This window comes from Theobroma cacao, chromosome 1 (assembly GCF_000208745.1).
Source record: "Theobroma cacao cultivar B97-61/B2 chromosome 1, Criollo_cocoa_genome_V2, whole genome shotgun sequence".
In the NCBI taxonomy this organism is placed as follows: domain Eukaryota; kingdom Viridiplantae; phylum Streptophyta; class Magnoliopsida; order Malvales; family Malvaceae; genus Theobroma; species Theobroma cacao.
In genome coordinates this window covers 14,676,692-14,689,275 of record NC_030850.1, presented here as the reverse complement: position 1 = coordinate 14,689,275, position 12,584 = coordinate 14,676,692, and positions in this window count along the sequence as shown.

The following is a 12,584-nucleotide window of genomic DNA, read 5'->3' as shown; positions in this document are numbered from 1 at the left end:
GCAACAGACTTAAATTTCTGAAACATTTGGTGTAAATTAAAAGATGGTTTGGAAATATTGCCCAGAGTTGTTACACATCATGCATCTATAACATGTGTTAGAGTTATTTTAGTATGTCAAGGTTGTTCCTGGCGTGTTGTGGGTTAACTAGTCTTTTGGGTTGTTAGCGTGTCACGGCTGTTCTTGGCGTGTCGTGGGTTAACTGAATTTATGGGTTTTTGACGTGTCACGGTTGTTCCTGGCGTATCGTGGGTTAACTAGTTTTTTGGGTTTTTAGCGTGTCACAACTGTTCCTGACATATCGTGGGTTAACTAGTTTTTTGGGTTTTTAGCGTGTCACGGCTGTTGGTGTAATGAGTCAGTAATTACAATGATTGGCGTGTCACAAGAGTGATGCATGGCGTGTCACAACAGTGATGCATGGCATGTCACGATACTGATGCATGGCGTGTCACGACATTTGACTTGATATGCATGGTGTGTTACAACATTTTACTATATATGCATGGCGTGTAACAACACAACTGATAAATTTTTTATCACGGCATGTATTGTGTAAAATGATTAACAATAATTTTTTTTTTCAAAATTTCAGTGGGGTTCCAATTGTGCGACTTATGATAAGACACGGTGGTCAGTAGGTGGACAACATTTACAAGGGTGGTGAGTCACGAATGCGATGGGTTAGGAGTGATTTATCGTTTGTGGGCTTGATGAAGCTGGTTGAAAATGTTGTTGGGGTAAACTCAAAAATTGATGAGATTGAGTTACATGCATTGACCAGTACACCCGGAGAGCTATTACGGCCAATTATCAAGGACGATGAGGATGTTACATTAATTTTGCTAGAACAGAGGAATGTTCCGACTGTGTATGTTAGCATTAAGGGACGCCAAACAAACATTATGTCACATGAAGAAGTTGGACAACATGGTAATCAGCTCAATCAAAATGAGATTTACAATGCTTCACATATACCACAGCATTTGGTTCGTAACCCACAACAATGGCAATTGAGGTATGCATAAGAGTTTGTGCAGCCCGGTAGACCAACGACATTCACAGAACAGTTGGCTGCACAATTCCGATTAGGATGTGCATCAAACCAATTTCTTGCTTCTCTTAAACAAATGCAACGATCGGGTGAAACTGTACAGTGTGTAATGCCATTGTCAAATGAGAATACGACAGTTGAGGACAACAATGTGAGGTTGGAGGGTGACACTGCAACGCTGGAGGATAATACTGCATTTGATGAGGGAAATGAGGATTTGTTCGCTGCCAATGAAGATAGATTTGATGACACTTCAGATGATGGGCTTGAACAATGGCAAGATGACAATTCAGACGATGACTACTTTTATGATAGTGACATTCCAATTTGTAATAATGTTGAAGGCGAAACGGAACCTGTTGGAGATGTTGATGTAGGAAATGTTTAGTGTGATGGCCCAATATACAATAACCCCATCACTGGTGAGAACGGGATTCGTTCCCTTAATACATTGTTCGATGACAGTGATCAGGAAAGCGAAAATGTAGGGATATCTCGTATGTGGGTAATTACAGGTGTAGAAAGATTCTCCTTCTAAACAATTACCACTGAGGAGTCGACATGTGCAGAAGATCGCTTATACAAAGGAAAAATGTTTTCCCGAAAGCTGAGTTGAAACGAGCTTTGAACATGTTGGTTATAAAATAGAAGTTTGCGATAAGAGTAAAAAGGTCATGTAAAGCTCGTTACGAGGTTGGTTGCAAGGACAAGGCATGCAAGTTTAGTATTCGTGCAACGAAGTTACCTGATAGAGGATAATATTGGCAAGTTCTGACATTCCATAAAGTACACACCTGTACTGTTGATGGTTTGCAAAAGCGATTTGCAACTACGAGTGCGAAGATGATTGGTGAACTTATGTCACACAAGCTTCGGGCTAATGGAGTAGCATTGAGACCTAAGGACATAATTTGTGAGATGAGAGTTCAATGGGGATTGGAATGCTTGTATGGTAAGGCTTGGCAAGCGAAGGAGTATGCGGAGAGGCTTGTTTTTGATCCACTAGAGGAGTCATTTCAGCTACTACCATCGTATTTTTATATGTTGGAATAAGAAAATCCTGGCACAGTGACTACAGTGACTATTGATGAGGAAGAGAGATTCAAATATTGTTTATGGTCATACGAGGCTTGTATTCGGGGGTTTATGGATGTAAAATGTCCTACGGTTGCAATTGATGTGACACATCTCAAAAACAGGTTCAAGGGTGTTCTGTTTGTCGCTGTATGCAAATATGCGAACGAGTGCGTATATCCAGTTGTGTTTGGCATCGGCCATGTTGAGGACGAAGACTCGTGGATGTGGTTTCTTAGCAAGCTGCGTGATGCGGTTGGTTGTCCTGAAAAGACTATGTTCATTTTTTATCAGCATCTAGGCATTAAGAAAGCAATCCAAAATGCATACCCAGAAGCACACCATGGTTTATGCGATTACCACTTGAAAAAAAAAAATTAAAAACAAGTTCAAGCGCGACGATATTTGTATGCTTTTCACCCTTGCTCGAGATTGCTATAAGGTGGTCGATTTCAACAGACATATGAACCAGATACAACATATTCACTTGGGAGCCCATGCGAACCTTATGAGAATAGGGCTTGAGAAATGGGCACGTGCATGTTCACCGGCAAAGCGATACCAAATGATGACATCCAACATTGTGGAATGTGTTAACTCATGCTTGAAGCATGCAAAACAAATGTCGATCACTGTTTTGATTGAGTTCATCAAAGACATGTTCCAGCGTTGGTTCCATGATCGGTACGAGGAGGCCGTCAAGGTGACCCCCCCTCAACCCTTGGGTTGCTAGGCAGTTGAGCAAAAGGTTCAATGATGCACATCGCTTTCTAGTTAAGCCTATCAATCGAGCGGAGTTCGAAGTTAAAGACAGGAAGATGGACGGACTTGCAAACCTGTCCAGAAAGACGTGTTCATGTTATGAGTTCTAAACAGATTTACTGCCATGCAGCCATACCATTGCAGCAATAAGGTCAGAATATATTTATTTCTTATTTGAACCGTAATTGACATAGCATTTACATTGTGCTTGAAGATTGAGTTTATTGTGTTTTTCAGTAAATGCAATTGTGAAGCCATTGAATTATGTGCTGACTATTACAAGACAACCGTTTTGGTGGATGGTTATTCAGGATCCATTAGGCCGGTAATGCATCCTAGTGAGTGGGACATCCCCCCTCATGTGAAAGAAATTATCGTCTTACCCCCACCTTGGCGAGGCCAAGCGGGAAGACTTAGGAGGAGAAGGATTCCATTAGCTGGTGAAGGCGAAGGCAGTTGAGCACGGAGATTTTTGCAATGCAAGAGGAACGGGCATAATAGACAGAACTGCCCATCCCCATTTGTAGTTCTATCCACAAATTCGTCACCATCTCCAAGTCAATCGGCGTCTCCACGACTGCGTCGACCCAAAGCATGTTCAAGTTGCAAACAAACCAGTCACACACGTAACAACTGTCAAATACAAAGGACAATGTCTGAAAATGTAGTGTGTGTTGTGGATGAAGACAGCTTGTTCGCCTAACTAAATGTGTCTGAAAATTATAGTTGATTTCGTTTTGCTTTACGAATTTGTCTGCTCGGTCATTCTATGAGCCACTTTTAGTTATGGACTTTGTTGCCAAACATTTCAAGCAGATAAGCCTATCAAGGCCTCTGTCTAATCAAGATTGTGTTAAAGTACATTCTTACATTGTTTGTAAGAATGTTCCGATTACATTCTCCATCAGACAGGAGCCTTGACAAGTTTATCTGCCTGAAATGTTTGGTAACAAAGTCTGTAACTAAAAGTGGCTCATAGAATGACCGAGCAGACAAATTCGTGAAGCAAAACGAAATCAACTATAATGACAACATTAAGTACAAGTGGCTACACAAATCTTATGAAGGAACAACAAGCATGGAATGGCTGCCAATATTAAGAGATTAAGTCCCTATACTGTTACCCCATTTGTCACATTTTATTACCACTTGTATCAAATAATTAATGATTTGATTTAATTCCCTTCTATTTCATTTGATTTAACCGTTTATGTTTTTACTGCAAGTCTTGTGGTGACACACTGAGTGCATGCAGACTTGGCATCTTAGGCAAACTAACCTGATATTTTAATTTGGGGTTTCTGGCTCTCATATGCTTATCAATACTCAATATTAAAACTCACTGTAAGTGGTGGCAGCTGCATTACATCACAAAGACTCTCAAAGAGATAGGAGAGTATAATGCAGTGAAGCCTACGTGCTTCGTGATGCTCCTATATGTCTATCCACAAGCTTTGTCTATCAAACTTTGACCTTGCTTGCACGGTTGAGTTGATTGTAGCCTAATACAGTTTTCCTAGTATCCCAAAGGAAGCATACTTGGGTTTGTCAATCTTCTACATGAAGTTTGGAAACTCCCTTGGTTTCAAGGATCGAGCCATCTTAGTTGGTGCTGCTGTCTTTGCAAAATCAATAGCCATAGAGTGAAGAGTTGCCAATTCTAGGTCCATGATTCGAGGTCTCGATCCAGCCTAGAATTGGCAACTCTTCACTCTATGGCTGTTGATTTTGCAAAGACAGCAGCACCAACTGAGATGGCTCGATCCTTGAAACCAAGGGAGTTTCCAAACTTCATGCAGAAGGTTGACAAACCCATGTATGCTTCCCTTGGGGTACTAGGAAAACTATACCGGGCTACATTCAACTCAACCGTGCAAACAAGGTCAAAGTTTGATAGACCAAGCTTGTGGATTGACCTCAAGGAGCATCCCAAAAATGTACGCTTCACTGCATGAACTCCTTCATCTCTTGGTGAGGCAAAATGTCAAGATCCTCATACTGTATGCATTGGATCTGCAAAACATGGTACAAATGCACCAATGAGTTAAGCCATAATGTGCACAAGGTATACAGAAGAAATAAATAAGGAATAAATGTGAGACACGTCATGCAAAACAAGTTAAATGTTGTGACACGTCGTGCATATCAAGTAAAATATTGTGACACGCTATGCATAACAAGCAAAATGTTATGACACGCCATGCATAAGAAGTTAAACGTTATGACACGCCATGCATAACAAGTATATTGTTCTGACACGCCATGCATAACAATTAAATTGTTCTGACCCGCCATGCATAACAAGTAAATTGTTCTGACACGCCATGCATAAGAAGTTAAACGTTGTGACACGCAACGGTTACCATGGCGTGTCAGCTGTTCAAGCAATGGCGTGTCACAGTCTTGTCACATATTGTAACCGTGGCGTGTCATATATTCTTAACCCTGATGTTTCACAGTCGTGACCCACTGAGTGCAAGTAGATTTATGGTGTGACACGGCAGACTTGGTACAGTATCGTGGGGTCACACGCGACGGCCCAATTCTTATGACACGCCAAATGGAAGCAGATTAATGGCGTCACACGCTGAGTATCTGAAGATTTATGGTGTGACATGCTGAGTGAATGTAAATTTATTGGCTGACACGTTGAGTGTTAGTGGATTTACGACGTCACACGCTGAGTATCTGGAGATTAATGGAGTGACACGACACGACCTAATTGTTCTGACACACTAAGTGAAAGCAGATTTATGGGCTAACATGCTGAGTGGAAGCAGATTTATGGGCTGACACGCTGAGTGGAAGCAGATTTATCGACTGACACTACTAACACGCTGAGTGTTAGTTGATTTACGGCATCACAAGCTGACTTTTTGCAAATTTATGAGGGTGACACGCTGAGTGCAAGCAAATGTATGTGGGGACATGCTGAGTGGTAGCATATTTATGGCATCACACGCTGACTTCTTGCGACTGTGTATCAAATTAAATATATTGTGTATAGAAAAGGAAAAAAATTCGATAGTATCAAATTAATTATGTATAGTCAAAAAAATTAATTGTGTATAAAATAATTGTATAAAGTATATTGTGTATACAAAAAGAATTAATTCTGTTTACAATGAATTGTATAAAATAAATTGTGTATACAAAAAATGTGTATAAAATTAATTGTATAAAAAAAATTTTGTATACAAAAAAATTGTGTAGACAAGGGCCGATATGTTCAAGGTTTGCTCTCACAACTGTTGAAAAAAATTTCTAGAGCATATTGTCGATGCATTTTTGCAATCATATTCTGCCAAACTCCGATCTTTTCTTATTGCAAAATATGGTCCATGTACCCTATCATGAACATACCGCAGCTGACACTATCATTCTGCCAATACACTTTAGCTTTTGGCAAATGAATATCCAATGGCATCGGCTTTAAATCCCGTCTCTTTCGACGTATGTTATTGAAATAACCGGCTTGTTGGTAGATGAATGGCATCATTGTCGTCAAGGGTGTCATCTGACCTACATGAACTCCGTTATCCTCAGCATCCAAAGTTCTTGCGGAGTCCACCACCTTGATCGTCCACTTCACCAAGTTGATCTTCGCAACCACCTAATGCCCACCAACGTTGCAAGGCGCGAGGATGAAATCCACATCTTCCCATTTTTTGGAGTATGTCGACCTTTCACCCTCCACATATCTCCGCAACTCATCTGGAATTTGCATTGTGGCCCGGGCATCTTCTGTTGGAAATTCCATGTGTAATATACGAATGGTGTCTTGTGAAACATGTAAATATTAGCTTACACTTCATGCAATCAAAAACTTAGTATTTGTAGAATTGAACAATTTTCAAATAAACTTACTAAGAATATCGTGTCAACCACGCATGCATGGGTAGTGTACAGCTTCGACTTCGGCCCTATCATTCGCTTGCAGAGTAGGCTGAGGCATGCGTCGATATGTTCACTTGTCATTTCCTCATTGGGATTCTCTAAGGTTATGAAAAAGTCAGCCCCTTTATCCCTTAAAATGCCGACGTTATGCCTGCATATGTAACATAATGAATTTCATAAGTCGTGGTGGATTAATGTTTCATTAAAAAATAATATTTGCAATGTTATTTATGTTTCTTACCTCATGGACTCGTCTTTCTTGAAAGCTTCGTAGTCTTCTACGATTTTATCCCTCACATCTCGACGAGTCACTAAGGGGTCGATGAACAGGCTTGCCATGTATTTGCTAGCCATTTTCAGCTGTGCTCGCTCAGTTGGGTCTGAAATTTTTGCTGCACCATGATGGATAGCAAATGACTTTGGTGACGACGACCGTATCTCAATTGCATCAAGAGTGCTCCCACGATAAAGAATGATAGCTCCTGCTGCTACGTCGATGAATGCATCGACCGGAGGAAGATGCTCTCATTCAGCCATGATTGAGTCAGGCTCCTCATCCCTTCCAGCAGATGGATCGATAATGGACTCGAGCACAAGAACATGCTCTCCTTTAGCATCATATAATTGAAGGGTGACATCCACTGCCACAGCTTCATCGACGACGTCATCGGCATGAGTTATGTGCTCTCCGTTAGCATTAAGAACGTCATCGTCAATGTCAACACTAGGTTCATGATGTTGTCCATCATCAGCATCATCATGCTCCAGACCAGCACCGTGAGATGGACCGCCCTACAAAATGGGAAAAACCGTTAATTAGCTCATAAAATACCACAAACCATAAAGAGTAAAATGTTGTGACACGCTACGCATATCAAGTAAAATGTTGTGACACACCATGCATATCAAGTAAAATGCTGTCACACGCCATGCATAACAAGCAAAATGATGTGACACGCCATCCATAACAAGTAAATTGTTGTGACACGCCATGCATAACAAGTTAAACGTTGTGACATGCCATCCATAACAAGCAAATTGTTGTGACAAGCCAAAGATAACAACCAAAATGTTCTGACACGCCATGCATATCAAATCAAACGTTCTAACATGCCATGAATAACAAGTTAAATGTTTTGACATGCCATGCATATCAAATCAAATGTTGTCACACGCTAAGGCTGACACAGCAATAACTAACTTTAATACAAATGTCCTAACCCGCTAATGACCAAAAACTAGTTAAACCACTACCACTTAACCTAAAAAACCATCAAACCAGTAAGAAAACACAATCTAAACAGTTGCTAAATGTAAACCATCAAAATACAAGTAAAGATAAAACAACGTACTTGTGATTTAAGGCCGTCAAGAATCCGAGCAACGATACGGTCCTCAAGCGTCTGCATTGCTAGACTCATTGACTGAATTAACGCCTTCAGCTCCGACATCTCTTTTTCATGCTTGCGCATGATCCATCGAAACTGGCGGGTAGTGACTGCTCCATCATTGACTATTCTCGACTAGGTCAACTGCAATAACATATATAACTGTGTTATTCAATAATTATATATGGAATTGTTAAATATTAACCGTTACAACTTTAATATCCTAACCGACGGCTCGTTAGCAGTCTGCGGTGGAGCCGGATCGCTCGGTGCTTGAGGACCAGTCGTTGCTTCCACAAACTGCAATTACATATATAACTGTGTTATTCAATAATCATGTATAGAATTGTTGAACATTAACCGTTATAACTTTAATATCCTTACCGTCGGCTCGTTAGTTGTCTGCGGTTAAGCCGAATCGATTGGTGCTTGAGGACTTGTCGTCGCTTTCGTAAACTGCAATTATAGAAATTACTGTGTTACTCGATAAACAAATGTGGAAATGTAAAACACAAACCGTTAGAATCGATCTTACTAACGGGTCGTTTTCACTATGCGTCTGAGGAGGATCGGTGGGTGCTTCTGGAGCTGCTGACATATGGTCCAACTGCAAACACAGAAATGTTATTCGATAATCACATATGGAATTGGAGAACACAAAATCATTACAATTGTCCTTACCGGCTGTTTACTGCCTTGACCATGGTTTTCCCCTTCGTCCATCAACTTAGGGCCCGATAGCTCATCAACTAAAGCAGCGATGATGCGCATCCGCTTCGTGCCACCAGAGGCTCTTTTCTCCTTCAAGCTTCTCTTTTTTGCCTCGCACCTAAGCCCCAATCAGACCTATCTTCCATGTGCCCTATTGGCACGTACTCGTGGCCCTCCAATAACGGGACATCAAGGTCCATAAAATACTCCCGGAGGGCCTCATTCGCAGTGGGTTCCAACGTCTCTAGTGCCCACAATTGCAAATAAACAAATAAAATGTTGTCATTATCGAATAGAGAAAATTATTATACAAATATAACTAAAAAATTAGCAGCTGTTCACTCACATCGTCAGATTACTCTAACTTCTGAATTGCCTTGTAGAAGTCTTTTGGCTTCTGATTGCAATCCCATTTGCACATTCGTGGGTAGGCGTTGTTCTTCAGACCATAGGGGGTAATTATTTTTTTTAGGATTGAAATTGCCTCCATTGCCCAGAACTGCATGTCAAATGTAACCATTATCAGACTGTATATCATAAACGAGTGCACCCATAACTTTTTTTTTCAAAGAAAACTGAAAAATGTTACGTGATAGTACCTGTATCACCAATACGAATCCGTAAATGTTGTAGCGTAATCGAGTTTCTTTTGTCACGCTTGAGTCAAGCACTTCTAACCCCTTCAAAAGGTAGTCCAAGGTCAGCTTCCAAGCATAGTGCCCCCATGGGAAGACATTCCAAGTGTCGATGCCCTCCACCAATGACAGCAACCAAGGCGTCACTAGTCTACGGTAGTCTTGACCAAATAAAATGTTATTCGTGATCAAAACGAGTGCCATCTTGGTTGCGTCTCCTGGTCGCTGGAAGTTGCCCCCGCGAAACGTATCAAGCAAAGCCTGCAGCTTCACGTTGTCTTGCCCGTTTCAGTATCTGTCATGAATTCCCTTCGCAACAACCTCGTACGATCGTCTGAACAAATCGAGCATTGGACCAAACTTCAGCCCGGTGATGAGGCAGAACTCCTACTTTGATAGCCACTCCTTGCTCTTGCCAGTGACAAACCATAGCTTATGGTCCATTGACTGGCTCTCACTGATCCGGCGAATCATGATTATATGCAAGAGATCGACGCAAAAGTACCCTTGTGGATAGACGTCCATGAGCATTCCAAAGCAGGTACGTTTAACTGTATCGTACTCCCCCTTCTGTTGGAGAGTCTTTGTGATGTAATGCAGCTGCGACCACTTACAGTGGGTGTTAATTCCAATGTTGAATGCCCACTTCTCCCTCGGCACGATCAGCAAACTGTCAAGATCCTCATACTGTCTGCGCTGGATCTGCAAAACATGGCACACATGCACCAGTGAGTTAAGCCATCATCTGCAACAAGGTATACTGAAGACATAAATAAGGAATAAATGTTATGACACGCCATGCATAGCAAGCAAAATGTTGTGACACGCCATGTATAACAAGTTAAATGTTGTGACACGCCATGCATAACAAGTAAAACGTTTTGACACACTATGCATAACAAGTAAAACGTTGTGACACGCCATGCATATCAAGTGAAACGTTGTCACACGCCATGCATATCAAGTAAAATGCTGTCACACGCTATGCATATCAAGTAAAATGTTCTCATACATCATGCATATCGAATCAAAACATATAAAGCTGACACGTCAATAACTAACTATAATAACAAGAATAACAATGGCGTCACACGATAAACACCCAAAACCCATAAACTTAACCCCAACAACCATCAAACCAGCAAGAAAACATAGTCTAAACATTTGCAAAAATAAAACAAAAAACTCGAACATATCAAACAAACCCAGGAAAAAACCAAACAAATAAACAAACACATGAATGTTTCAGTTTGAGACTCACTGACCTCTTCATTCATGGCTGACATTGTTGTTGGTGCTCTGGTGTCGTTACGCTTGCAAAAAGCCTTCTCGAACACTCCGGTACCGACAGGAATGAGAAATGAATCACACAAACGTTATGAATTCTGAATAATAACTATTTAAAATGAAAAATGGCCTTATAATATTCTTATTTATTCTGAAAAAGGGAAATTAATTCAGTGAAAGTCCAAACGATTACCCCGTTAATTGCTCATTTTTTTTCCTCTCTTTATTTCAAACCATGACGTGTCAGCTGCTCAAACACTGGCATGTCACACACTCTAAACCATGACCATGGCATGTCAGCTTTTCAAGCAATGCTGTGTCACACACTCTAAACCATGACCATGGCGTGTCACCAACTCTGAACTTTGGCGTGTCACAGCTTTCTTCCATGGCGTGTCACCAACTCTGAACTCTGGCGTGTCACAGCTTCCTTCCATGGCGTGTCACAAACTCTGAACTCTAGCGTGTCACAGATTTCCTTCATGGCGTCTCACCAACTATGAACTCTAGCATGTAACAGATTCCCTCCATGCCGTATCACCAACTCTGAACGTTCACGTGTCACAGATTCCCTCCATGGCGTGTTGCCAACTCCTAACTCTAGCATCTCACAAATTCCCTTCATGGCGTCTCACCAACTCTGAGTGGTGCCGTGTCACACATTCCCAACATGACGTTTCACAAACTTTAAACCCTGCCCTACGACAGTCGTTTCACATATGGCTTGCTATAGAAAGACCATTTCTTGCTTTAGATTCACATCTTTCTCTTTTCAATTCACCACCGTATCAAGGATTTCTGGTTTCACATCATTAGCCAAGCTTTCCATTCATGACGACCGGTTCCTCCTTCGATTTAATATCTTTCTTCTCCTATTATCTGAATGTCATGTCCCAAATCTTTGAACATCCATCTCATGCAACATTATTTTGTTTTGCACAACCTTTGCAAAAAAAAAAAAAAATGGGTATTTTGCACAACCAATCTTTGCATATTTATTTTTTTTCTCCCATTTTTCGCTTGTTTGAGAGTGCACGCTAATGAAAATGGCTCATTAAAGGCATTTTTGTCCCAAAATCTATTCTGGTGGCTACAAACAGTTAAAATTATTCACAGGGTTATTTACAAAAACACATTATTTTTAAGGGTTAAAAAAAATCTCATAATAATTATTCATCTCTTATTCTATTTCTACGAAATGGCTATTCCATTCTTACTCTATTCCATTCTGCAAACCAAACATATCCTTTATATAATGGTGAGAATGAGAATTCGAAACCTGATATTGATGATTAGCATATCACATATATTGAAGGGAAATATTCCTTCGAAATCAAAATTGAACCTCCAAGCTTTGAAAGAACCATTCCTTGTAATCCCCAATACAAAGTTACAAAGATAAAATTTAACCATCCTTCTGAAATTTGTTATGGTGATAAATAGATACAAATTGAAAAAAATCTCTTAGGCTTAGAGTAGATATTCATCCTAAAGGTATCATAATCATGAAAAAGATTTGCAACAAAAGGTCTTTTCAAACGTCTTCTCACCTTAACAATCCCCAACCCATGACATTTGAGTTTTTTTCTCAAACTCAATTGCCTTTTTTTTGTTAAAAACCTATTTCATGTTAAGGACGTTGGTAATCAAAACTTAGTTTGAAACAATTAAGTTTGTTGTTTTTTTTTTTGTCTAAATCCCCAATATATTATTTTTGGACATGTGGATTGGTAAAATGCAAAAACTCAATTCCTAATTAGCAAATTTTAATACACA